The 26,813-nt window shown below is 46.4% G+C and overlaps 1 pseudogene; it reads right to left on the bottom strand.

Moving 5' to 3' along the window:
- Positions 1–211: 211 nt before the first annotated feature.
- Positions 212–26,813, bottom strand: LOC120041281 (annotated as a pseudogene).

Raw genomic sequence — 26,813 nt, 5'->3', positions numbered from 1 at the left:
TGGGTCAGTAGATAAAGGACCTCATCTGACCCTGGGTCAGTAGATAAAGGACCTCATCTGACCCTGGGTCAGTAGATAAAGGACCTCATCTGACCCTGGGTCAGTAGATAAAGGACCTCATCTGACCCTGGGTCAGTAGATAAAGGACCTCATCTGACCCTGGGTCAGTAGATAAAGGGCCTCATCTGACCCTGGGTCAGTAGATAAAGGGCCTCATCTGACCCTGGGTCAGTAGATAAAGGACCTCATCTGACCCTGGGTCAGTAGATAAAGGACCTCATCTGACTCTGGGTCAGTAGATAAAAGGATACTTTGGCAATGAGCTCTTTAAGACTGGTATGCTGTACTCACTCTGGGTAGAAGTGATCTAGGATCAGCTGACCAATTCACTCTGCCCTCTGATACCACAAGCATATTGTCGTTCATGTACTCTGCAGCGTCTCCAAGGTAACAAACACATACTAGTAATAAATAAAGATATTGTTTTACCAATACACGCACAAGACATGATACTAAAACAGGTTTTCATTCCCCAGTCTGACTAGACACTTCCAGGTGTGTTTCACCATATACGGTCCCTGCAGCTCATAACCCATCTTCCTGTAGTAGTTCCTAGTTCCCACACCTGAAAACACAGACACATGTGATACGGTATATTACAGAATATTCTAAACATTGTGTAGCATGACAATGAACAAACAGAGAGGCATTAGAAATGACAGACTGGACCATCCGTCTCCTCGGCATGGAGGAGAGGGAGAGAGAGAGAGAAATAGTTCCACCTGAGATGACGACTAGTTTCCCGGAGCCGTGTTCCTCTCTTGCGATCCGCTTCCATCAGCAACATCCCAAAGCCCTGCAAAACAGGAGGAACAAATTAAAGATAAACCAACCACGGAGCACGGAACAAAAACCACGGAACAAAAACCACGGAACAAAAACTCATTAAACAAGACTTAACGTAAACTTAGAATCACTGTCTTTTATGTTAAAACAGCTGATTCAACTTTTTTTTTTTTAAAGGGTCTTGATGATTAGTTTAGTAGCTAGGAATAGTTGAATAGTGCTGTGTTGCAACAAGAGCTTGGGCTGTAGTTCTACATTAGTCCAGGATCAGGGTTAGTGTGTGTGTGTGTGTGTGTGTGTGTGTGTGTGTGTGTGTGTGTGTGTGTGTGTGTGTGTGTACCTGGTGTTGGAACAAGAGCTTGGGCTGTAGTTCTACATTTGTCCAGGATCAGGGTTAGTGAGTGTGTGTGTGTGTGTACCTGGTGTTGGAACAAGAGCTTGGGCTGTAGTTCTACATTAGTCCAGGATCAGGGTTAGTGAGTGTGTGTGTGTGTGTACCTGGTGTTGGAACAAGAGCTTGGGCTGTAGTTCTACATTAGTCCAGGATCAGGGTTAGTGAGTGAGTGTGTGTGTGTGTGTACCTGGTGTTGGAACAAGAGCTTGGGCTGTAGTTCTACATTAGTCCAGGATCAGGGTTAGTGAGTGAGTGTGTGTGTGTGTGTACCTGGTGTTGGAACAAGAGCTTGGGCTGTAGTTCTACATTAGTCCAGGATCAGGGTTAGTGAGTGAGTGTGTGTGTGTGTGTACCTGGTGTTGGAACAAGAGCTTGGGCTGTAGTTCTACATTAGTCCAGGATCAGGGTTAGTGAGTGAGTGTGTGTGTGTGTGTACCTGGTGTTGGAACAAGAGCTTGGGCTGTAGTTCTACATTAGTCCAGGATCAGGGTTAGTGAGTGAGTGTGTGTGTGTGTGTACCTGGTGTTGGAACAAGAGCTTGGGCTGTAGTTCTACATTAGTCCAGGATCAGGGTTAGTGAGTGAGTGTGTGTGTGTGTGTACCTGGTGTTGGAACAAGAGCTTGGGCTGTAGTTCTACATTAGTCCAGGATCAGGGTTAGTGAGTGAGTGTGTGTGTACCTGGTGTTGGAACAAGAGCTTGGGCTGTAGTTCTACATTAGTCCAGGATCAGGGTTAGTGTGTGTGTGTACCTGGTGTTGGAACAAGAGCTTGGGCTGTAGTTCTACATTAGTCCAGGATCAGGGTTAGTGAGTGAGTGTGTGTGTACCCGGTGTTGGAACAAGAGCTTGGGCTGTAGTTCTACATTAGTCCAGGATCAGGGTTAGTGAGTGAGTGTGTGTGTACCTGGTGTTGGAACAAGAGCTTGGGCTGTAGTTCTACATTAGTCCAGGATCAGGGTTAGTGAGTGTGTGTGTGTGTGTACCTGGTGTTGGAACAAGAGCTTGGGCTGTAGTTCTACATTAGTCCAGGATCAGGGTTAGTGAGTGTGTGTGTGTGTGTACCTGGTGTTGGAACAAGAGCTTGGGCTGTAGTTCTACATTAGTCCAGGATCAGGGTTAGTGAGTGAGTGTGTGTGTGTGTGTACCTGGTGTTGGAACAAGAGCTTGGGCTGTAGTTCTACATTAGTCCAGGATCAGGGTTAGTGAGTGAGTGTGTGTGTGTGTGTGTGTACCTGGTGTTGGAACAAGAGCTTGGGCTGTAGTTCTACATTAGTCCAGGATCAGGGTTAGTGAGTGAGTGTGAGTGTGTGTGTACCTGGTGTTGGAACAAGAGCTTGGGCTGTAGTTCTACATTAGTCCAGGATCAGGGTTAGTGAGTGTGTACCTGGTGTTGGAACTTGCTGGGGCTGTAGTTCTACATTAGTCCAGGATCAGGGTTAGTGTGTGTGTGTACCTGGTGTTGGAACTTGCTGGGGCTGTAGTTCTACATTAGTCCAGGATCAGGGTTAGTGAGTGTGTGTGTACCCGGTGTTGGAACTTGCTGGGGCTGTAGTTCTACATTAGTCCAGGATCAGGGTTAGTGAGTGAGTGTGTACCTGGTGTTGGAACTTGCTGGGGCTGTAGTTCTACATTAGTCCAGGATCAGGGTTAGTGAGTGTTTGTACCTGGTGTTGGAACTTGCTGGGGCTGTAGTTCTACATTAGTCCAGGATCAGGGTTAGTGAGTGTGTGTACCTGGTGTTGGAACTTGCTGGGGCTGTAGTTCTACATTAGTCCAGGATCAGGGTTAGTGAGAGTGTACCTGGTGTTGGAACTTGCTGGGGCTGTAGTTCTACATTAGTCCAGGATCAGGGTTAGTGAGTGTGTACCCGGTGTTGGAACTTGCTGGGGCTGTAGTTCTACATTAGTCCAGGATCAGGGTTAGTGAGTGTGTGTACCTGGTGTTGGAACTTGCTGGGGTCTCTGCTACTGACAGGAACCACGCTGCCGTAGACGTGCAGCTCATGGACACGCCCCCTTTGAGCTCGGGGCGAACCGATTGCGCGGAACAGCGCCGCAGACCAATCAGAACGTCTTGTTCTGGGTCCTCGTAGGACAGGAAGGTCTCCCAGCCACGTAGTCTCTACGAATCAGCTCCACCTGGTAGGGACGCACTTTGTGATGGATCTCCTGGATTCCCACTTCTCTTGTCCTCACATCTCGACACTAGCGGATGAGAGAAAGACATTATGATCATGTATCCTAAACTAGCCAACTACCACTATGTATGACCAACTATAGTATGGCCTAGCATTGTATCGTAAATATACATCATTATGAAGCTGGTAGTTTAGATCGCGGACGCTGATTGGCTGAAACAGCATTCCAGCCATGTGTATTTCAGACCGTATACCACTAATATGACTCAAACTATTTGTTTACTGTTCTAATTACATTGGTAACCAGTTTATAACAGCAATAAAGCACGTTGGAGGTTTGAGGTATATGGCCAAAATACCACTGCTAATGGCTGTATCCAGGCTGTATACTCTGCTAAATGACTCACTACTGTAGTGGCTCTGGATCAGAGAGTCTGTTAAATGACTCACTACTGTAGTATCTCTGGATCAGAGAGTCTGCTAAATGACTCACTGACTGTAGTATCTCTGGATCAGAGAGTCTGCTAAATGACTCACTGACTGTAGTCTCTGGATCAGAGAGTCTGCTAAATGACTCACTACTGTAGTATCTCTGGATCAGAGAGTCTGCTAAATGACTCACTACTGTAGTATCTCTGGATAAGAGAGTCTGCTAAATGACTCACTACTGTAGTATCTCTGGATCAGAGAGTCTGCTAAATGACTCACTACTGTAGTATCTCTGGATCAGAGAGTCTGCTAAATGACTCACTACTGTAGTATCTCTGGATCAGAGAGTCTGCTAAATGACTCACTGACTGTAGTCTCTGGATAAGAGAGTCTGCTAAATGACTCACTACTGTAGTAACTCTGGATCAGAGAGTCTGCTAAATGCCTACAATGTACTATAATGTACATACTTTACAAAGTGATTTAGGTCTTATAGATCCTCTACCTCTCGCGATAACACCCACACACCTCTGAACGCGGTAGACTCTTGTCCAGGGTGGCATCAGTGCCAGGATGCGAGCCACCAGATCTACCAGGGCAGAGGGGGAGTAGCTCTTACAGCGACCGGTCTTCCACAGCTCATACAGACCTGTACCCCTGATAACCAGGGTGGGGTACAGCTTCAACCCATCTGGCCTGAACGCTGGGTTCTCAACAAACTCCTGGAGGGCTGAGAGGTTACAGACATACTAGAAGTGTTAAATAGGAGGTTAAAAGAGCCTCTCTGGCACAATAGGACACGTTGAAATAGGATTTTGTGAGTTTGTAGCTTGACAAACAAGTGATAAGGGACTTATAAATCAGTCTGAAGCAACCGGCCAGTCATCTTGAGCCTCATATTTCCCGTGAGGTTGATATGGTGTGTAGTGAGGAGTAGAGAAGCACACAAAACAACTATCCTGACCTGGGGCGGCAGGTAGCCTAGTGGTTTGAACGTTGGGCCAGTAACCGAAAAGTTGAGAGATCGAATCCCCCGAGTTGACAAGGTAAAAATCTGTCGTTCTGCCCCTGAACAAGGCAGTTAACCTGCTGTTCCCGAGACCGTCATTGTAAATAAGAATTTGTTCTTAACTGACTTGCCTAGTTAAATAAAAGGTTCAATTTTTTTTAAACGAACAACTTCTCACTAAGTGGACTGAGTGACGAGGGACTATTTGGTCAGTCTGTGACAGACCGATTCATATTTATCACCACCAATCCCCTTCCTGTCTGGATAAGGGGACTGGAGGAGACTGCACAGTGGTAGATTCATGTCCTGTCTGGATAAGGGGACTGGAGGAGACTGCACAGTGGTAGATTCATGTCCTGTCTGGATAAGGGCACTGGAGGAGACTGCACAGTGGTAGATTCATGTCCTGTCTGGATAAGGGGACTGGAGGAGACTGCACAGTGGTAGATTCATGTCCTGTCTGGATAAGGGGACTGGAGGAGACTGCACAGTGGTAGATTCATGTCCTGTCTGGATAAGGGGACTGGAGGAGACTGCACAGTGGTAGATTCATGTCCTGTCTGGATAAGGGCACTGGAGGAGACTGCACAGTGGTAGATTCATGTCCTGTCTGGATAAGGGGACTGTCGGAGACTGCACAGTGGTAGATTCATGTCCTGTCTGGATAAGGGCACTGGAGGAGACTGCACAGTGGTAGATTCATGTCCTGTCTGGATAAGGGCACTGGAGGAGACTGCACAGTGGTAGATTCATGTCCTGTCTGGATAAGGGGACTGTCGGAGACTGCACAGTGGTAGATTCATGTCCTGTCTGGATAAGGGGACTGTAGGAGACTGCACAGTGGTAGATTCATGTCCTGTCTGGATAAGGGGACTGTAGGAGACTGCACAGTGGTAGATTCATGTCCTGTCTGGATAAGGGCACTGGAGGAGACTGCACAGTGGTAGATTCATGTCCTGTCTGGATAAGGGGACTGGAGGAGACTGCACAGTGGTAGATTCATGTCCTGTCTGGATAAGGGCACTGGAGGAGACTGCACAGTGGTAGATTCATGTCCTGTCTGGATAAGGGGACTGGAGGAGACTGCACAGTGGTAGATTCATGTCCTGTCTGGATAAGGGGACTGGAGGAGACTGCACAGTGGTAGATTCATGTCCTGTCTGGATAAGGGGACTGGAGGAGACTGCACAGTGGTAGATTCATGTCCTGTCTGGATAAGGGGACTGGAGGAGACTGCACAGTGGTAGATTCATGTCCTGTCTGGATAAGGGGACTGGAGGAGACTGCACAGTGGTAGATTCATGTCCTGTCTGGATAAGGGGACTGGAGGAGACTGCACAGTGGTAGATTCATGTCCTGTCTGGATAAGGGGACTGGAGGAGACTGCACAGTGGTAGATTCATGTCCTGTCTGGATAAGGGCACTGGAGGAGACTGCACAGTGGTATATACATCTAGGGTTGCAAAATTCCCTGGTTTTCTGGAAATCCCAGTTGGAGGACCCCGGATATCCTGCTTATTCCAGGAATCTTATAACTAGGATTTCTGGAAAACCGGGGAATTTAGTGATTTTACAATCCTGTCCTGTTTGGGGCTCGGAGGAGCCAGGTGCACAGAGGTAGATAACAGAGAGCGAGCTTGGGAACTGATACGTCGACAGACATACTGTAATGAGAATCCATTATCACCCCTAGCCCCAAGCGACAGCCTCCCAGCTGGGTCCTGTGATAGCAGCACAGCAGAACACAGAGTGATCTCCAGGGGTGGTGAGGAGGGGGGGAGCTGATAAAGAACAGGAGCTTCCAGTGACGCAGGTGTGTGTGTGTGTGTGTGTGTGTGTGTGTGTGTGTGTTAGTACGATAGGAGAGCAGGACAGTGACTCGGAGACATTTGGCCAAATACCCCATTAAATATCCTGCTCTCACACACTCCGATTACGATCATACCAACACGCACGCAAATGCACACAGTGTGAGCGCAATTCTTAAGGCCCCTTTACTGGGATACAGAGTACCTGATGCCTGATAAGTCTGGTAGGAAGTCTGGTAAAGTCTGATAGAAGGTCTGATAGAAGGTCTGGTAGGAAGTCTGATAGAAGGTCTGGTAGGAAGTCTGATAGAAGGTCTGGTAGGAAGTCTGATAGAAGGTCTGGTAGGAAGTCTGATAGAAGGTCTGGTAGGAAGTCTGATAGAAGGTCTGGTAGGAAGTCTGATAGAAGGTCTGGTAGGAAGTCTGATAGAAGGTCTGGTAGGAAGTCTGATAGAAGGTCTGGTAGGAAGTCTGATAGAAGGTCTGGTAGGAAGTCTGATAGAAGGTCTGATAGAAGGTCTGATAGAAGGTCTGGTAGGAAGTCTGGTAGGAAGTCTGGTAGGAAGTCTGGTAGGAAGTCTGGTAGGAAGTCTGGTAGGAAGTCTGGTAGGAAGTCTGGTAGGAAGTCTGGTAGGAAGTCTGGTAGGAAGTCTGGTAGGAAGTCTGGTAGGAAGTCTGGTAGGAAGTCTGGTAGGAAGTCTGGTAGGAAGTCTGGTAGGAAGTCTGGTAGGAAGTCTGGTAGGAAGTCTGGTAGGAAGTCTGGTAGGAAGTCTGGTAGGAAGTCTGGTAGGAAGTCTGGTAGGAAGTCTGGTAGGAAGTCTGGTAGGAAGTCTGGTAGGAAGTCTGGTAGGAACTCTGGTAGGAACTCTGGTAGGAACTCTGGTAGGAACTCTGGTAGGAACTCTGGTAGGAACTCTGGTAGGAACTCTGGTAGGAACTCTGGTAGGAACTCTGGTAGGAACTCTGGTAGGAACTCTGGTAGGAACTCTGGTAGGAACTCTGGTAGGAACTCTGGTAGGAACTCTGGTAGGAACTCTGGTAGGAACTCTGGTAGGAACTCTGGTAGGAACTCTGGTAAAGTCTGATAGGAGGTCTGGACCAGTTAGTGATGTACCTCGGGGCCCATATCCACAAAACATCCTAGAGTAGGAGGTCTGGTGAAGGATGATAGGAGGTCCGGTGAAGGATGATAGGAGGTCCGGTGAAGGATGATCTCCTCCCCTGTTCATGGGATCTTATTATGATAGACCAACTTCACTGTTTCAAGATTTCTTTGAACTTAATACCTATAATTGAATTACAATATTAGAGAAATAATTTTCCTTACAAATGTTTTTTTAATTAACTAACTATGTTAAAAAGCAGCTTTTCTTTGTTGGAATGGTGTGGGTGTATAACGGTCATTAAAAATACATTATTTAACATTAATTTCAATTGGGACGAAAATAATCTGAAACAACCAAAACAAACTTCAAAATGCATCCAACAAATTAAGAGCGAGTCACAAGCTTGATGTAGTCAATGCGTGCTATGAATATGGGACTAAACTTTTGACTAGTTGATTTATAAGGACCTTTAAGGGTGTCAATCACTTTGACCTCTACCTTTGAGGGGGAAAAAAGTACTTGATAAACACAATCTTTCGCTGAGGAAATGTTTTGGTAGAAAATAATTTCCCAAAATTCTTGAGCATACAATTTAGCTCAGTATGTGAATTATTGAATTATATACTGTCATTATTGCTAATATTTTAAACATTTTCAATTCCCTCCCACTGTATAATATACCATCTAATTATTGAAGACTGTGGACCCTTGACATTGTAAAAGGTTAGACTGAGTGAGTGATTGTCTAGTACAGGTAGACTTCATAAACCCCTGATGTACATTCGTGGCCAAAAGTTTTGAGAATGACACAAATATTAATTTTCACAAAGTTTGCTGCTTCAGCGTCTTTAGATATTTTTGTCAGATGTTACTATGGAATACTGAAGTATAATTACAAGCATTTCATAAGTGTCAAAGGCTTTTATTGACAATTACATGAAGTTGATGCAAAGAGTCAATATTTGCAGTGTTGACCCTTCTTTTTCAAGACCTCTGCAATCTGCCCTGGCATGCAGTCAATTAACTTCTGGGCTACATCCTGACTGATGGCAGCCCATTCTTGCATAATCAATGCTTGGAGTTTGTCAGAATTTGTGGGTTTTGTTTGTCCACCCGCCTCTTGAGGATTGACCACAAGTTCTCAATGGGATTAATGTCTGGGGAATTTCCTGGCCATGGACCCAAAATATCTATGTTTTGTTCAACCGAGCCACTTAGTTTTCACTTTTGCCTTATAGCAAGGTGCTCAATCATGCTGGAAAAGGCATTGCTCGTCACCAAACTGTTCCTGGATGGTTGGGAGAAGTTGCTCTCGGAGGATGTGTTGGTACCATTCTTTATTCATGGCTGTGTTCTTAGGCAAAGTGAGTGAGCCCACTCCCTTGGCTGAGAAGCAACCCCACACATGAATGGTCTCAGGATGCTTTACTGTTGGCATGACACAGGACTGATGGTAGCGCTCACCTTGTCTTCTCCGGACAAGCTTTTTTCCGGATGCCCCAAACAATCGGAAAGGGGATTCATCAGAGAAAATGACTTTACCCCAGTCCTCAGCAGTCCAATCCCTGTACCTTTTGCAGAATATCAGTCTGTCCCTGATGTTTTTCCTGGAGAGAAGTGGCTTCTTTGCTGCCCTTCTTGACACCAGGCCATCCTCCAAAAGTCTTCGCCTCACTGTGCGTGCAGATGCACTCACACCTGCCTGCTGCCATTCCTGAGCAAGCTCTGTACTGGTGGTGCCCCGATCCCGCAGCTGAATCAACTTTAGGAGACGGTCCTGGCGCTTGCTGGACTTTCTTGGGCACCCTGAAGCCTTCTTCACAACAATTGAACCGCTCTCCTTGAAGTTCTTGATGTTCTGATAAATGGTTGATTTAGGTGCACTCTTACTGGCAGCAATATCCTTGCCTGTGAAGCCCTTTTTGTGCAAAGCAATGATGATGACGGCACGTATTTCCTTGCAGGTAACCATGGTTGACAGAGGAAGAACAATGATTCTGAAGCTTCCAGTCTGTTATTCGAACTCAATCAGCATGACAGAGTGATCTCCAGCCTTGTCCTCGTCAACACTCACACCTGCAATCACTGACATGTCAGCTGGTCCTTTTGTGGCAGGGCTGAAATGCAGTGGAAATGTTTTTTGGGGATTCAGTTCATTTGCATGGCAAAGAGGGACTTTGCAATTAATTGCAATTCATCTGATCACTCTTCATAACATTCTGGAGTATATGCAAATTGCCATCATACAAACTGAGGCAGCAGACTTTGTGAAAATTAATATTTGTGTCATTCTCAAAACTTTTGGCCACGACTAAGGTGGGTAATGCTCTTACTCATGTCATCTAGTTCTTAAGAAAAGGATTTCTATTGGAAAAGGATTTCTGTTGCTACCAGGCAGCAACACTGAACAACGTTTTGGTAGCTATTTGGAAATGAACAAAGGAGGCAGACGTATAACAGAGGCTGTAGAAGAGAGGTCATTTTACACTAGCTGGCTCTGAATGGACTCCTAAACCTTTTCTCAATCACACTATTGTTGTGCCAAACCATCCTGTGCTGGCTTGCACAGATAAAAATGTTCACTACCATAGCAACTATACACACGGTTCACTACCATAGCAACTATAGTGGATGAGTAACCAGGCTAGTGCAATACAGCTCAACAGTGTGAAAACGATGTTCACACACTGAACAGAGCACACAACCGCACACTGAACAGAGCAGAATAGAGGAGGGCGTAGTAGTGAAGCCTCAGCAGATTGTCTGGCCTGCTACGGTTTCACGCCAACCGGTAACGATCTACCCCAATAAAAACACTGTAAAATGACTCTTCTCCGTAAAGTGAAGCTATGAGTCACCACAGGCTGACTGGCTGACAGAAGGACTACCTGGTTCATAAGAACGGGAGACAGACCGAGTGTCCCAAGTGGGACCCTATCCCCTATGTAGGGCCCATAAGGCTCTGGTTAAAGTAGTGCACTAAATAGGGAACCATTTGGGACGCAACCCAGAGATGGAGAATCACGGCGATGGGTTGGGTCCAGTCAACATGCTGTGGAACAATTAGCTACCGTACATACAAAAACAAAATGGAGCTCTTTCTTTAAAAAAATAAATCAGGTACAGACAACTGAAGGAGGGGCAGTTCTGCTCAAATATAAAAAGTACAGTATCCATGTGCAAATATGTTTAGATAATTTTTTACAAATCCTGACAAACTACATCATCCTCTCTCGTAAAACTAATTTCTTATATACACTGAGTATTTCAAACATTAGGAACACTTTCCTAACATTGAGTTGGACCCCCCTCCTCCCCCCCACCCTTTTTGCCCTCAGAAACGCCTCAAATTGTCAGGGCATGGACTCTACAAGGTGTCGAAAGCGTTCCACAGGGATGCTGGCCCATGTTGACTCCAATCCTTCCCACAGTTGTGTCAAGTTGGCTGGATGTCCTTTGGGTGGTGGATCATTCTTGATACACACAGGAAACTGTTAAACGTGAAAAGAACTGCAACGCTGGTGGGTTTTTGACACAAACCGGTGGGCCTGGCACCTACTACCATACGCTGTTCAAAGGCCCCTACTACCATACCCTGTTCAAAGGCCCCTACTACCATACCCTGTTCAAAGGCCCCTACTACCATCCGCTGTTCAAAGGCCCCTACTACCATCCGCTGTTCAAAGGCCCCTACTACCATCCCCTGTTCAAAGGCCCCTACTACCATCCCCTGTTCAAAGGCCCCTACTACCATCCCCTGTTCAAAGGCCCCTACTACCATCCCCTGTTCAAAGGCACCTACTACCATACCCTGTTCAAAGGCCCCTACTACCATACCCTGTTCAAAGGCCCCTACTACCATACCCTGTTCAAAGGCCCCTACTACCATACCCTGTTCAAAGGCCCCTACTACCATACCCTGTTCAAAGGCCCCTACTACCATACCCTGTTCAAAGGCCCCTACTACCATACGCTGTTCAAAGGCACCTACTACCATACCCTGTTCAAAGGCACCTACTACCATACCCTGTTCAAAGGCACCTACTACCATCCGCTGTTCAAAGGCCCCTACTACCATACCCTGTTCAAAGGCCCCTACTACCATACCCTGTTCAAAGGCCCCTACTACCATACCCTGTTCAAAGGCCCCTACTACCATACCCTGTTCAAAGGCCCCTACTACCATACCCTGTTCAAAGGCACCTACTACCATACCCTGTTCAAAGGCCCCTACTACCATACCCTGTTCAAAGGCCCCTACTACCATACCCTGTTCAAAGGCCCCTACTACCATACCCTGTTCAAAGGCCCCTACTACCATACCCTGTTCAAAGGCCCCTACTACCATACGCTGTTCAAAGGCACCTACTACCATACCCTGTTCAAAGGCCCCTACTACCATACGCTGTTCAAAGGCACCTACTACCATACCCTGTTCAAAGGCCCCTACTACCATACCCTGTTCAAAGGCCCCTACTACCATCCGCTGTTCAAAGGCCCCTACTACCATCCGCTGTTCAAAGGCCCCTACTACCATCCGCTGTTCAAAGGCCCCTACTACCATACGCTGTTCAAAGGCCCCTACTACCATCCGGTGTTCAAAGGCCCCTACTACCATACCCTGTTCAAAGGCCCCTACTACCATACCCTGTTCAAAGGCCCCTACTACCATACCCTGTTCAAAGGCCCCTACTACCATACCCTGTTCAAAGGCCCCTACTACCATACCCTGTTCAAAGGCCCCTACTACCATACCCTGTTCAAAGGCCCCTACTACCATACCCTGTTCAAAGGCAACTACTACCATACCCTGTTCAAAGGCAACTACTACCATACCCTGTTCAAAGGCACCTACTACCATCTGCTGTTCAAAGGCCCCTACTACCATCCCCTGTTCAAAGGCCCCTACTACCATACCCTGTTCAAAGGCCCCTACTACCATACCCTGTTCAAAGGCCCCTACTACCATACCCTGTTCAAAGGCCCCTACTACCATACCCTGTTCAAAGGCCCCTACTACCATACCCTGTTCAAAGGCACCTACTACCATACCCTGTTCAAAGGCCCCTACTACCATACCCTGTTCAAAGGCCCCTACTACCATACCCTGTTCAAAGGCCCCTACTACCATACCCTGTTCAAAGGCCCCTACTACCATACCCTGTTCAAAGGCCCCTACTACCATACGCTGTTCAAAGGCACCTACTACCATACCCTGTTCAAAGGCCCCTACTACCATACGCTGTTCAAAGGCACCTACTACCATACCCTGTTCAAAGGCCCCTACTACCATACCCTGTTCAAAGGCCCCTACTACCATCCGCTGTTCAAAGGCCCCTACTACCATCCGCTGTTCAAAGGCCCCTACTACCATCCGCTGTTCAAAGGCCCCTACTACCATACGCTGTTCAAAGGCCCCTACTACCATCCGGTGTTCAAAGGCACCTACTACCATACCCTGTTCAAAGGCCCCTACTACCATACCCTGTTCAAAGGCCCCTACTACCATACCCTGTTCAAAGGCCCCTACTACCATACCCTGTTCAAAGGCCCCTACTACCATACCCTGTTCAAAGGCCCCTACTACCATACCCTGTTCAAAGGCCCCTACTACCATACCCTGTTCAAAGGCCCCTACTACCATACCCTGTTCAAAGGCAACTACTACCATACCCTGTTCAAAGGCACCTACTACCATCTGCTGTTCAAAGGCCCCTACTACCATCCCCTGTTCAAAGGCCCCTACTACCATCCCCTGTTCAAAGGCCCCTACTACCATCCCCTGTTCAAAGGCCCCTACTACCATCCCCTGTTCAAAGGCACCTACTACCATCCCCTGTTCAAAGGCACCTACTACCATCCCCTGTTCAAAGGCACCTACTACCATACCCTGTTCAAAGGCACCTACTACCATACCCTGTTCAAAGGCACCTACTACCATACCCTGTTCAAAGGCACCTACTACCATACCCTGTTCAAAGGCCCCTACTACCATACCCTGTTCAAAGGCCCCTACTACCATACGCTGTTCAAAGGCCCCTACTACCATACCCTGTTCAAAGGCACCTACTACCATACCCTGTTCAAAGGCCCCTACTACCATACCCTGTTCAAAGGCACCTACTACCATACCCTGTTCAAAGGCCCCTACTACCATACCCTGTTCAAAGGCCCCTACTACCATACCCTGTTCAAAGGCCCCTACTACCATACGCTGTTCAAAGGCACCTACTACCATACCCTGTTCAAAGGCCCCTACTACCATACCCTGTTCAAAGGCCCCTACTACCATCCGCTGTTCAAAGGCCCCTACTACCATCCGCTGTTCAAAGGCCCCTACTACCATACGCTGTTCAAAGGCCCCTACTACCATCCGCTGTTCAAAGGCACCTACTACCATACCCCGTTCAAAGGCCCCTACTACCATACCCTGTTCAAAGGCCCCTACTACCATACCCTGTTCAAAGGCCCCTACTACCATACCCTGTTCAAAGGCCCCTACTACCATACCCTGTTCAAAGGCCCCTACTACCATACCCTGTTCAAAGGCCCCTACTACCATACCCTGTTCAAAGGCAACTACTACCATACCCTGTTCAAAGGCACCTACTACCATCTGCTGTTCAAAGGCCCCTACTACCATCCCCTGTTCAAAGGCACCTACTACCATACGCTGTTCAAAAGGCCCCTAAAGCTTTTGTCATTCACCCTCTGAATGTCACACATACACAATCCATGTCTCAAATTGTCTCAAGGCTTAAAAATCCTTCTTTAACCTGTCTCCTCCCCTTCATCTACACTGATTGAAGTGGATTTAACAAGTGACATCAATAAGGGATCATATCTTTCACCTGGATTCAACTGGTCAGTCCTGGAAAGAGCAGGTGTTCTTAAAATGTTTTATACACTCAGGTGTAGATACTGTGTGTGTGAGAGAGACTCACTATGAACTGCTGGACGTCTCTCTCCATACCAACGTTAGGAAGGTCAGGCATCATGTGAGACACCACCTTGAAACCTGCGTCTTTGGAGAAGTGGAAGAACCCACCCCCCTCGCCCTCACCGTGTGACCTCTGGACGGACGGACACACACCGCCCTCACCGTGTGACCTCTGGACGGACGGACACACACTGCCCTCACCGTGTGACCTCTGGACGGACGGACACACAAAAATGTACATGGTGAACATGTAACACACCCCCCTCACAATCACTATGATGATCACAAAACAGATTACATGGTGAGCTTCTAACAGACACATTACACACAACATTGTGCTGACAAATAACCAGTGGCTATGAGAAACACTGACAAATAACCAGTGGCTATGAGTAACACTACTGACAAATAACCAGTGGCTATGAGTAACACTACTGACAAATAACCAGTGGCTATGAGTAACACTACTGACAAATAACCAGTGGCTATGAGTAACACTACTGACAAATAACCAGTGGCTATGAGTAACACTACTGACAAATAACCAGTGGCTATGAGTAACACTACTGACATACAGTGCATTCGTAAAATATTCAGACCCCTTTCCTTTTTCCACATTTTTATGTTACAGCCTTATTCTAAAATTGATTAAATCATCCCCCCCCCCCCCCCCCCCCCGCTCATCACACAATACCCCATAATGTCAAAATGACAGCAGGTTTACACATTTTTGCAAATTCATTAAAAATATAACAGAAATACCTTATTTACGTAAGTATTCAGACCCTTTGCTATGAGATTTGAAATTGAGCTCAGGTGGCATCCTGTTTCCATTGATCATCCTTGAGATGTTTCTACAACTTCATTGGAGTCCACCTGTGGTAAGTTCAATTGATAGGACATGATTTTGAAATGGCACACCTGTCATTAAAAAAGGCACATGACAGCCCACTTGGAGTTTGTCAAAAGGCACCTAAAGCCTCTCAGACCATAGAAAACAAGATTCTTTGGTCTGATGAAACCAAGATTGAACTCTTTGGCCTGAATGCCAAGCGTCACGTCTCTAGGAAACCTGGCTCCATCCCTACGGTGAAGCACGGTGGTGTCAACATCATGCTGTGGGGATGTTTTTCAGCAGCAGGGACTGGGAGACTGGTCAGGATCGAGGGCAAGATGAACGGTGCAAAGTACAGAGAGATCCTTGATGAGGTCCTGAGTGCTCTGGAGCAGGTTCTCAGACTGGGGTGAAGGTTCACCTTCCAACAGGACAACGACCCTAAGCACAGAGCTAAGACAACGCAGGAGTGGCTTCGGGACAAGTCTCTGAAGGCTTGAGAAAGCCTCAGGTAGCTTACGCCAGGCGCACTCCAGGAATGTAATTCTAAGTTACAATTAAAAACGTACTTACGTGTCCGGAGTCATCAATCTAAGAAGCATCTTAAGATACTACAGCTGCCAAAAGGTGTTTGAACAAAGTACTGAGTAAAGGGTCTGAATATGCTTACGGAAATGTGATATTTCAGTTGTTTCTGAACCTGTTTTTGCTTCGTGATGATGGGGTATTGTGTGTAGATTGATGAGGGTAAAAAAAAAAAAAGTTAATACAACATGTGGATAAAGTCAAGGGGTCTGAATACTTTCCAAATGCACTGTATAACCAGTGGCTAAGACTAACATATACATGATCCATTTTAGTCACTAAGCAGACGCTCTTATCCAGTGTGAGTTAAAGTAGGGGGTTCATACGTTTTTCCTACTCCCCCCCCCATACTGGTCCCCCGCGGGAATCGAACCCACAACCCTTGCGTTGAAAGTGCCATGCTTTACCAACTGGGCCACACGTGACCAGTAGCTATGACGACTGACATGACTAGTGACATACGAGTCATGACTAAACAACATATGATTAGTAGCTATGACTCCATTCCAACTCTGAGTCTCTGCCCCTTGGATCAAATACACATTTTATTCATCACATGCTTGGTCAAACAACAGATGTAGACTAACAGTGAAATGTTTAATACAGGCCCTTCCCAAAAATACAGAGAGAAACAGAAGAGAAAAATAACACAATGACTAATATTAACTTGTCTATATATACAGAGTACCAGTACTGAGTCCATGACCAGGGGTACGATGTAATAACTTGTCTATACACACTTAGTACCAGTACTGAGTCCATGTCCACGGGTACTTTTTTATTTCACCTTTATTTAACCAGGTAGGCTAGTTGAGAACAAGTTCTCATTTACAACTGTGACCTGGACAAGATAAAGCATAGCAATTTGACACATACAACACAGAGTTACACATGGAATAAACAAAACACAGTCAAACAAAAAGTCTATATACAGTGAGTGCAAATGAGGTAAGATAAGGGAGTTAAGGCAATAAATCGGCCATGGTGGAGAAATAATTACAATTTAGCAATTAAACACTGGAGTGATTTATGTGCAGAAGATGAATGTGCAAGTAGAGATACTGGGGTGCAAAGGAGCAAGATAAATAAATATATAAATATAGTATGGGGATGAGGTAGTTGGATGGGCTGTTTACAGATGGGCTATGTACAGGTGCAGTGATCTGTGAGCTGCTCTGACAGCTGGTGCTTAAAGCTAGTGAGGGAGATATGAGTCTCCAGCTTCAGTGATTTTTGCAGTTCGTTCCAGTCATTGGCAGCAGAGAACTGGAAGGAAAGGCGACGAAAGAAGGAATTGGCTTTGGGGGTGACCAGTGAGATAAACCTGCTGGAGCGCGTGCTATGGTTGGGTGCTGCTATGGTGACCAGTGAGCTGAGATAAGGCGGGCTTTACCTAGCAGAGACTTGTAGATAACCTGTAGCCAGTGGGTTTGGCGACGAGTATGAAGCGAGGGCCAACCAACGAGAGTGTACAGGTCGCAGTGGTGGGTAGTATATGGGGCTTTGGTGACAAAACGGATGGCACTGTGATAGACTGCATCCAGTTTATTGAGTAGGGTATTGGAGGCTATTTTATAGATGACGTCGCCGAAGTCGAGGATCAGTAGGATAGTCAGTTTTACGAGGGTATGTTTGGCAGCATGAGTGAAGGATGCTTTGTTGCAATATAGGAAGCCGATTCTAGATTTAATTTTGGATTGGAGATGTTTGATGTGAGTCTGGAAGGAGAGTTTACAGTCTAGCCAGATACCTAGGTATTTGTAGTTGTCCACGTATTCTAAGTCAGAACCGTCCAGAGTAGTGATGCTGGACGGGCGGGCAGGTGCGGGCATTGATCGATTGAATAGCATGCATTTAGCTTTACTTGCATTTAAGAGCAGTTGGAGGCCACGGAAGGAGAGTTGTATGGCATTGAAGCTCGTCTGGAGGTTTGTTAACACAGTGTCCAAAGAAGGGCCAGAAGTATACAGAATGGTGTCGTCTGCGTAGAGGTGGATCAGAGAATCACCAGCAGCAAGAGCGACATTGATGTATACAGAGAAGAGAGTCGGAAAGAGCCCGGAAATTGAACCCTGTGGCACCCCCATAGAGACTGCCAGAGGTCCGGACAACAGGCCCTTCGATTTGACACACTGAACTCTATCAGAGAAGTAGTTGGTAAACCAGGCGAGGCAATCATTTGAGAAACCAAGGCTGTTGAGTCTGCCAATAAGAATGTGGTGATTGACAGAGTCAAAAGCCTTGGCCAGGTCGATAAATACGGCTGCACAGTAATGTCTCGTCGATGGCGGTTACGATATCGTTTAGGACCTTGAGCATGGCTGAGGTGCACCCATGACCAGTTCTGAAACCAGATTGCATAGCGGAGAAGGTCGGTGGGATTCGAAATGGTCGATAATCTGTTTGTTAACTTGGCTTTTCAAAGACCTTAGAAAGGCAGGGTAGGATAGATATAGGTCTGTAGCAGTTAGGGTCTAGAGTGTCTCCCCCTTTGAAGAGGGGGATGACCGCGGCAGCTTTCCAATCTTTGGGAATCTCAGAAGATACGAAAGAGAGGTTGAACAGGCTAGTAATAGGGGTTGCAACAATTTCGGCAGATAATTTTAGAAAGAGAGGGTCCAGATTGTCTAGCCCAGCTGATTTGTGGGGGTCCAGATTTTGCAGCTCTTTCAGAACATCAGCTATCTGGATTTGGGTGAAGGAGAAGTGGGGAGGCTTGGGCGGGTTGCTGTGGAGGGTGCCGGGCAGTTGACCGGGGTAGGGGTAGCCAGGTGGAAAGCATGGCCAGCCGTAGAGAAATGCTTATTGAAATTCTCAATTATAGTGGATTTATCGGTGGTAACCGTGTTTCCTAGCCTCAGAGCAGTGGGCAGCTGGGAGGAGGTGCTCTTATTCTCCATGGACTTTACAGTGTCCCAAAACTTTTTTGAGTTTGTACTACAGGATGCAAATTTCTGTTTGAAAAAGCTAGCCTTAGCTTTCCTAACTGCCTGTGTATATTTGTTCCTAACTTCCCTGAAAAGTTGCATATCACGGGGGCTATTCGATGCTAATGCAGAACGCCACAGGATGTTTTTGTGCTGGTCAATGGCAGACAGGTCTATTCCTAGTTTTTAAAAGAATTGAATGGGGCATGCTTATTTAAGATGGCGAGGAAGGCATTTTTAAAGAATAACCAGGCATCCTCTACTGACGGGATGAGGTCAAGGTCATTCCGGATACCCCGGCCAGGTCGATTAGAAAGGCCTGCTCGCAGAAGTAGGTACGAGATAGATATGTACATATAGGTAGGGGTAAAGTGACTAGGCAACAGGATAAATAATAAACAATAACAGCAGCGGATGTGATGAGCAAAAATAATCAGTGCAGATAGTTAAATAGTTAGCTACCCGGACTAACTATTTAGCAGTCTTATGGCTTGGGGGTAGAAGCTGTTCATCGGTACCGCTTGCCACCGAAGTCCATGACTTCGGTGGCTGGAGTCTTTGTCCATTTTTAGGGTCTTGCTCTGACACCGTCTGGTATAGAGGTCCTGGATGACAGGGAGCTTAGTGATGTGGACACAGAGGAACTTGAAGCTCTCAACACGCTCCACTACACTATGTGGTTGGGGGCGTGCTCGGCCCTCCGTTTCCTGTAGTCCACGATCTGCTACTTGGTCTTACTGTCGTTGAGGAAGAGGTCGTTGTCCTGGAAACACACTGCCAGTTCTCTGACCTCCTCCCTATAGACTGTCTCGTCATTGTCGGTAATCAGGCCGACCACTGATGTGTCGTCAGCAAACTTAATTACGGTGTTGGAGTCGTACTTGGCCACGTAGTCATGGGTGAAGAGGGAGTACAGGAGGGGACTAAGCAAACACCCCTGAGGGGCCCTCCATGTTGAGGGTCAGCTTGGCGGATGAGTTGTTGCCTACCCTCACCACTTGGTTGCAGCCCGTCAAGAAGTCCAGGATCCAGTTGCAGAGGGAGGTGTTTAGTCCCAGGGTCCTTAGCTTACTAATGAGCTTTGTGGGCACTATGGTGTTGAACGCTGCGCTGTAGTCAATGAATAGCATTCTTACATAGGTGTTCCTTTTGTCAAGGTGGGTGAGGGCAGTGTGGAGTGCAATAGAGATGGCGTCATCTGTGGATCTGTTGGGGCTGTATGTGAATTAGAGTGGGTTGAGGGTGTCTGGGATGATGGTGATTAATGACCAGCAGCTATGAGTTAGACCAAAGACATATCACAAGCAGTCGCTATGACGACTCCGTTCAAAACCCCCTCCTGACCTTTAACCTCTGCCCTCTGACCTGTTGGTGTCCCGTGCTACGTCCTCGTAGACGCTCTGAACCCCTATCTCCAACCGGGTACAGCCGTACCCCAGCATGTCACTGAGGTGTCTCTTCAGACAGTAGTCAGGACGCGTCTCGATGGTGATGCCCACACACTGTGTTACTGCCCACACACTGTGTTACTGCGTTCTGAGTACCTAAAACGAGGAAAGAAGAAGGAGGAGAGGTCAGTCTTGCTGATACAAATAGAATCTAGTTCTATAGTACGACTGAACGGGTTCAGATTGAGGGTATGGGTAACGCGTCTAGCCTCCTACATCAACCTCTGTGTATGTATGGGGACGGCAGGTAGCCTAGCGGTTAGAGCGTTGGGCTAGTAACCGAAAGGTTGCAAGATCAAATCCCCGAGCTGACGAGGTAAAAATCTGTCATTCTGCCCCCTGAACAAGGCAGTTAACTGACTGTTCCTAGGCCGTCATTTTAAATAAGAATGTTCTTAACTGACTTGCCTAGTTAGATATATATATATATATATACACATGCATTTCAGAGGGGTTGGGACAAAGCAGAACCAAAGTTCCTGTTTGACCTTGTGTACAATAAAGGAATCTTAAAAATGGGATTATACAGTTGAAGTCGGAAGTTTACATACACTTAGGTTGGAGTCATTAAAACTCATTTTTCAACCACTCAACAATTTTCTTGTTAACAAACTATAGTTTTGGAAAGTCGGGTTAGGACATATACCTTGTGCATGACAAGTAATTTTTCCAACAATTGTTTACAGACAGATTATTTGACTTATAATTCACTGTATCACAATTCCAGTGGGTCAGAAGTTTACATACACTAAGTTGACTGTGCAATTAAACAGCTTAGAAAATTCCAGATAATGATGTCATGGCTTTAGAAGCTTCTGATAGGCTAACTGACATCATTTGAGTCAATTGGAGGTGTACCTGTGGATGTATTTCGAGGCCTACCTTCAAACTCAGTGCCTCTTTGCTTGACATCATGGGAAAATCAAAAGAAATCAGCCAAGACCTCAGAAAAAAAATTGTAGACCTCCACAAGTCTGGTTCATCCTTGGGAGCAATTTCCAAATGCCTGAAGGTACCACATTCATCTGTACAAACAAGAGTACGCAAGTATAAACACCATAGGACTACGCGGCCGTCATACCGCTCAGGAAGAAGACGCGTTCTGTCTCCTAGAGATGAACGTACTTTGGTGCGAAAAGTGCAAATCAATCCCAGAACAACAGCAAAGGACCTTGTGAAGATGCTGGAGGAAACCGGTACAAAAGTATCTATATCCACAGTAAAACGAGTCCTATATTGACATAACCTGAAAGACCGCTCAGCAAGGAAGAAGCCACTGTTCCAAAACCGCCATAAAAAAGCCAGAATACGGGTTGCAACTGGACATGGGGACAAAGATCGTACTTTTTGGAGAAATGTCCTCTGGTTTCCGCCATCGTTATGTTTGGAGGAAAAAGGGGGAGGCTTGCAAGCCGAAGAACACCATCCTAACCGTGAAGCACGGGGCTTGCAGCATCATGTTGTGGAGGTGCTTTGCTGCAGGAGGGACTGGTGCACTTCACAAAATAGATGGCATTATGAGGGAGGAAAATGATGTGGATATATTGAAGCAACATCTCAAGACATCAGTCAGGAAGTTAAAGCTTGGTCACAAATGGGTCTTCCAAATGGACAATGACCCCAAGCATACTTCCAAAGTTGTGGCGAAATGGCTTAATGACAACAAAGTCAAGGTATTGGAGTGTCCATCACAAAGCCCTGACCTCAATCCTATAGAAAATGTGTGGGCAGAACTGAAAAAGCGTGTGCGAGCAAGGAGACCTACAAAACTGACTCAGTTACACCAGCTCTGTCAGGAGGAATGGGCCAAAATTCACCCACCTTATTGTGGGAAGATTGTGGAAGGCTACCCGAAACGTTTGACCGAAGTTAAACAATTTAAAAAAGGTAATGCTACCAAATACTAATTGAGTGTATGTAAACTTCTGACCCACTGGGAATGTGATGAAATAAATAAAAGCTGAAATAAATCATTCTCTACTATTATTCTCACATTTCACATTCTTAAAATAAACTGGTGATCCTAATTGACTTAAAACAGGGGATTTTTACTCTGATTAAATGTCAGGAATTGTGAAAAACTGAGTTTAAATGTATTTGGTTAATGTGTATGTAAACTTCCGACTTCAACTGTAGATCTGCGATTACATTAGAGGCAACTTCGATCTCAAGAGCAAGTACCTGGACAACCCCACTCCATCAAGTCACTGGCAGGGAAATGTGGGACATAATAAAATCACGTCAGAAAATGGAACAACAAAGTTACATTTTCTCCGTGTAACTTCAACCCCCTTGAAACTGAAGGACCAATGAGAGCAGATCCAGGATGTATTGAAACTGAAGGACCAATGAGAGCAGATCCAGGATGTATTGAAACTGAAGGACCAATGAGAGCAGATCCAGGATGTATTGAAACTGTAGGACCAATGAGAGCAGATCCAGGATGTATTGAAACTGAAGGACCAATGAGAGCAGATCCAGGATGTATTGAAACTGAAGGACCAATGAGAGCAGATTCAGGATGTATTGAAACTGAAGGACCAATGAGAGCAGATCCAGGATGTATTGAAACTGTAGGACCAAAGAGCAGATCCAGGATGTATTGAAACTGAAGGACCAATGAGAGCAGATCCAGGATGTATTGAACCTGAAGGACCAATGAGAGCAGATCCAGGATGTATTGAAACTGAAGGACCAATGAGAGCAGATCCAGGATGTATTGAAACTGAAGGACCAATGAGAGCAGATTCAGGATGTATTGAAACTGAAGGACCAATGAGAGCAGATCCAGGATGTATTGAAACTGAAGGACCAATGAGAGCAGATCCAGGATGTATTGAAACTGAAGGACCAATGAGAACAGATTCAGGATGTATTGAACCTGAAGGACCAATGAGAGCAGATCCAGGATGTATTGAAACTGAAGGACCAATGAGAGCAGATCCAGGATGTATTGAAACTGAAGGACCAATGAGAGCAGATTCAGGATGTATTGAAACTGAAGGACCAATGAGAGCAGATTCAGGATGTATTGAAACTGAAGGACCAATGAGAGCAGATACATGATGTATTGAAACTGTAGAACCAATGAGAACAGATCCAGGATGTATTGAAACTGAAGGACCAATGAGAGCAGATTCAGGATGTATTGAGATTAGACATCTGCCTCTTCAGTCTGGCTGTCATTTTCTCCACTTGGACAGGTTTGACAAGGATAAACAATCTAGATCCGCCATCAGGTTTGATGACCACAGTCGTCATCTAGACCAGTCAGCTCATATTCCTCCAACCTATTACTGGCAACACAATGTCCAGTCTAACAATCTGATGACCGACTTAAGACAATCACAGGCGTTAATGCTCCAGAGAACACATCCGATTGGCTGACAGTAGTCAATAAAAATGATATTATCTGAATGGCTATTTGCAGGTTAAATACTGAAGCTTTTCTCATCAAACGAACGGAGGCAGAGTGGGACTCGGAGAAACATGACTGCTTTATTACTGACACAAGCCAGTGAGCACACCTGCTTACACAGGCAGACAGGTGCAGACACAGGCAGACAGGTGCAGACACATGCAGACACAGGCAGACAGGTGCAGACACAGGCAGGTGCAGACACAGACAGGTGCAGACAGCAGAGAAGAGCCTCCCACGTCTCAGCCTGATAAGCAGCCACAACAATTAGAGTAATCGTCTTAACGAACGTGCTGATAACACTGCTGGATGAGCAATACAGGAGCGCGGGCACACACACACACACACACACACACACCTTATCAGCTACTAAGGAATAAATACCGACGAACAAACAAGCCCTCAGGGTCCAGACCTCCATTCCTCTATCACATCCCTCAATCTTCTATTGATCTCCCAGGAGTCACACAAAACTTCTCCCTCCTACTGCAGTGAAGGGCCAAAGCATTGAGTCCTGTTGTAACTCCCAAAGACACACCAAGCCACAGGGGACACTAGGGTGAACTTTATAATCCCTCTTCATAACTAAAACAAATATCAGATCCAAATGTACACTTCTTCATTTGTCTGATCGGTGAATAAGGTATCAGTATTTTGGCTGAGATATAGATAAAAGATGTTCTACAACAGTGGTTCCCAAACTATGGGGCGCACCCCTCAGGTGGGGTGTGAGGGGTCGGCAGGGGGCCCCCCCCCAGAAAAAATACATTTAAAAAACGATTTAAAATGTTTGTTTAAAAAAAACAAAAAAGGAACTGTGTCCGGCTTTAAATTTACTCTTGAAAGTTGTAATAGTAGAATGCATTAGGTATTACATCATCAGCTCCTCTTGTCTTGTCAGTCATTACAGACCTTAGAGAGCTAATTATAACTTGTTAGAAATGTCCAGATCAATTAGCCCATGTCAGCTAACGTTATTTTTTTTTTTTTTTTTTTTTTTTTTAGGTTTTTAAGCACATAGATATTATTGTAAATTTGTTTAGTCACTCATATCAGATGAATACACACTAGACATAGCAAAATGTGTAGAATGGCAAGAAAATTAGCTTTAAAACTGCAACATATTCTTTGCACCTCATAACAAAATGTGTAGAACTGCAGGAAATAAGCTTTAAACTTGCAAAATTCTCTCCACCAACAACAGGGGTGTGAACAGTTAGTCATGAACTGCTTGTGCCAATAGAAATAGACATGGCGGTGAGGCGGACGCAGCACGAGCTCCATTTCAAACTAGAGATCAGCACCATCTAGTGGAACCAACTCACCATTACACTCCAGACAGTCACTATACATTTACATTTGACATTTTAGTCATTTAGCAGACGCTCTTATCCAGAGCGACTTACAGTAGAGTGCATACATTTTATTACATTTTACATACTGAGACAAGGATATCCCTACCGGCCAAACCCTCCCTAACCCGGACGACGCTATGCCAATTGTGCGTCGCCCCACGGACCTCCCGGTTGCGGCCGGCTGCGACAGAGCCTGGGCGCGAACCCAGCCCAGCCTGGGCGCGAACCCAGAGACTCTGGTGGCGCAGCTAGCACTGCGATGCAGTGCCCTAGACCACTGCGCCACCCGGGAGGCCTATCTCACAGAGACCAGAGGGAGCATCGTAGGGTCTACTTTAGTAGTACCGACAGCCTCTGCTAGCTTGTTAGGGGTTCGAGGCGTGTCCCGACAGGGGTTTACGAGGCGTGTCCCGACAGGGGTTTACGAGGCGTGTCCCGACAGGGGTTTACGAGGCGTGTCCCGACAGGGGTTTACGAGGCGTGTCCCGACAGGGGTTTACGAGGCGTGTCCCGACAGGGGTTTACGAGGCGTGTCCCGACAGGGGTTTACGAGGCGTGTCCCGACAGGGATTACGAGGCGTGTCCCGACAGGGATTACGAGGCGTGTCCCGACAGGAGTTCGGGGGGGGGGGGGGGGGGCAGTATTACCTGACGGCCTCAGCTACGTTGTTAGAGGTGTGTTCTGACAGGGCGTCATGGAGGTTCCTGATGAAGTCGTCTCTGTACTCCTCAGCCAGGGCCATGAAGGTTCCTCCCATCACTATAAACTCCACCTTGTCCACACTGTGGCCCAGCTGCTTCAACTGGACGGACAGACAGACAGGAGAGACAGACAGACAGGAGAGACAGGATAGACAGACAGACAGACAGACAGACAAGAGAGACAGACAGACAGGAGAGAGAGACAGGAGAGACTTGGAAAAAGTGCTATGTAAATGCAATCCATTATTATTCTATTACAGCGGCAAGCACTTCTGTAGCGTAAGCCATAATGGGAGCCCAAAAAAATGTGCCTTAACTAGAAGTGTGTGCAGGAATGTGTCACAGACCTGTTTCACCCGATGTCTGGTCTGCAGGTAGGGATCATAAGGTGCTCTGATGGCTCTCATAGATGTCGACTGACAGGGGAAAAAATTATAGAAGACTCAATACGATGCCTGAATAGCCCATAGGGAGCTGGTATAAATCAATAGGACACTGTGGCCAGAGTTGTTCTGGTCTCACTGAAGCTACATCATGAATGTACACACACACACACAGAGATGTTTCCTGTGAAACTGATGAGAGGACAGCGATGGTGTTTACACATCACAGCCACTACAGCAAATCTGGACAAAGAGATACAAGTACACACGTTCCTTGTGTTGTCTTCAACTTAATTTCAATTGTTAAATGCTTGTCTATTTTAAGTACACACACACACACACACACACACACGGGTACGTACCCCGCTGGCAGTGCGGATAGGCTTGGCCTTGAGTTTGGGCACCAGGGCACCAGGGTACTGGGGTGGAACAGCAGCTATGATGTCGACTAGCCTGGGCTGACAGACCACACTAAGCGGAGCACTTGGTCT

Source organism: Salvelinus namaycush, unplaced genomic scaffold, assembly GCF_016432855.1.
Source record: "Salvelinus namaycush isolate Seneca unplaced genomic scaffold, SaNama_1.0 Scaffold43, whole genome shotgun sequence".
Taxonomy (NCBI): Eukaryota; Metazoa; Chordata; class Actinopteri; order Salmoniformes; family Salmonidae; genus Salvelinus; species Salvelinus namaycush.
The sequence above is the reverse complement of the archived record's forward strand: the minus strand, read 5'-3'. Positions and strand labels throughout refer to the sequence as shown.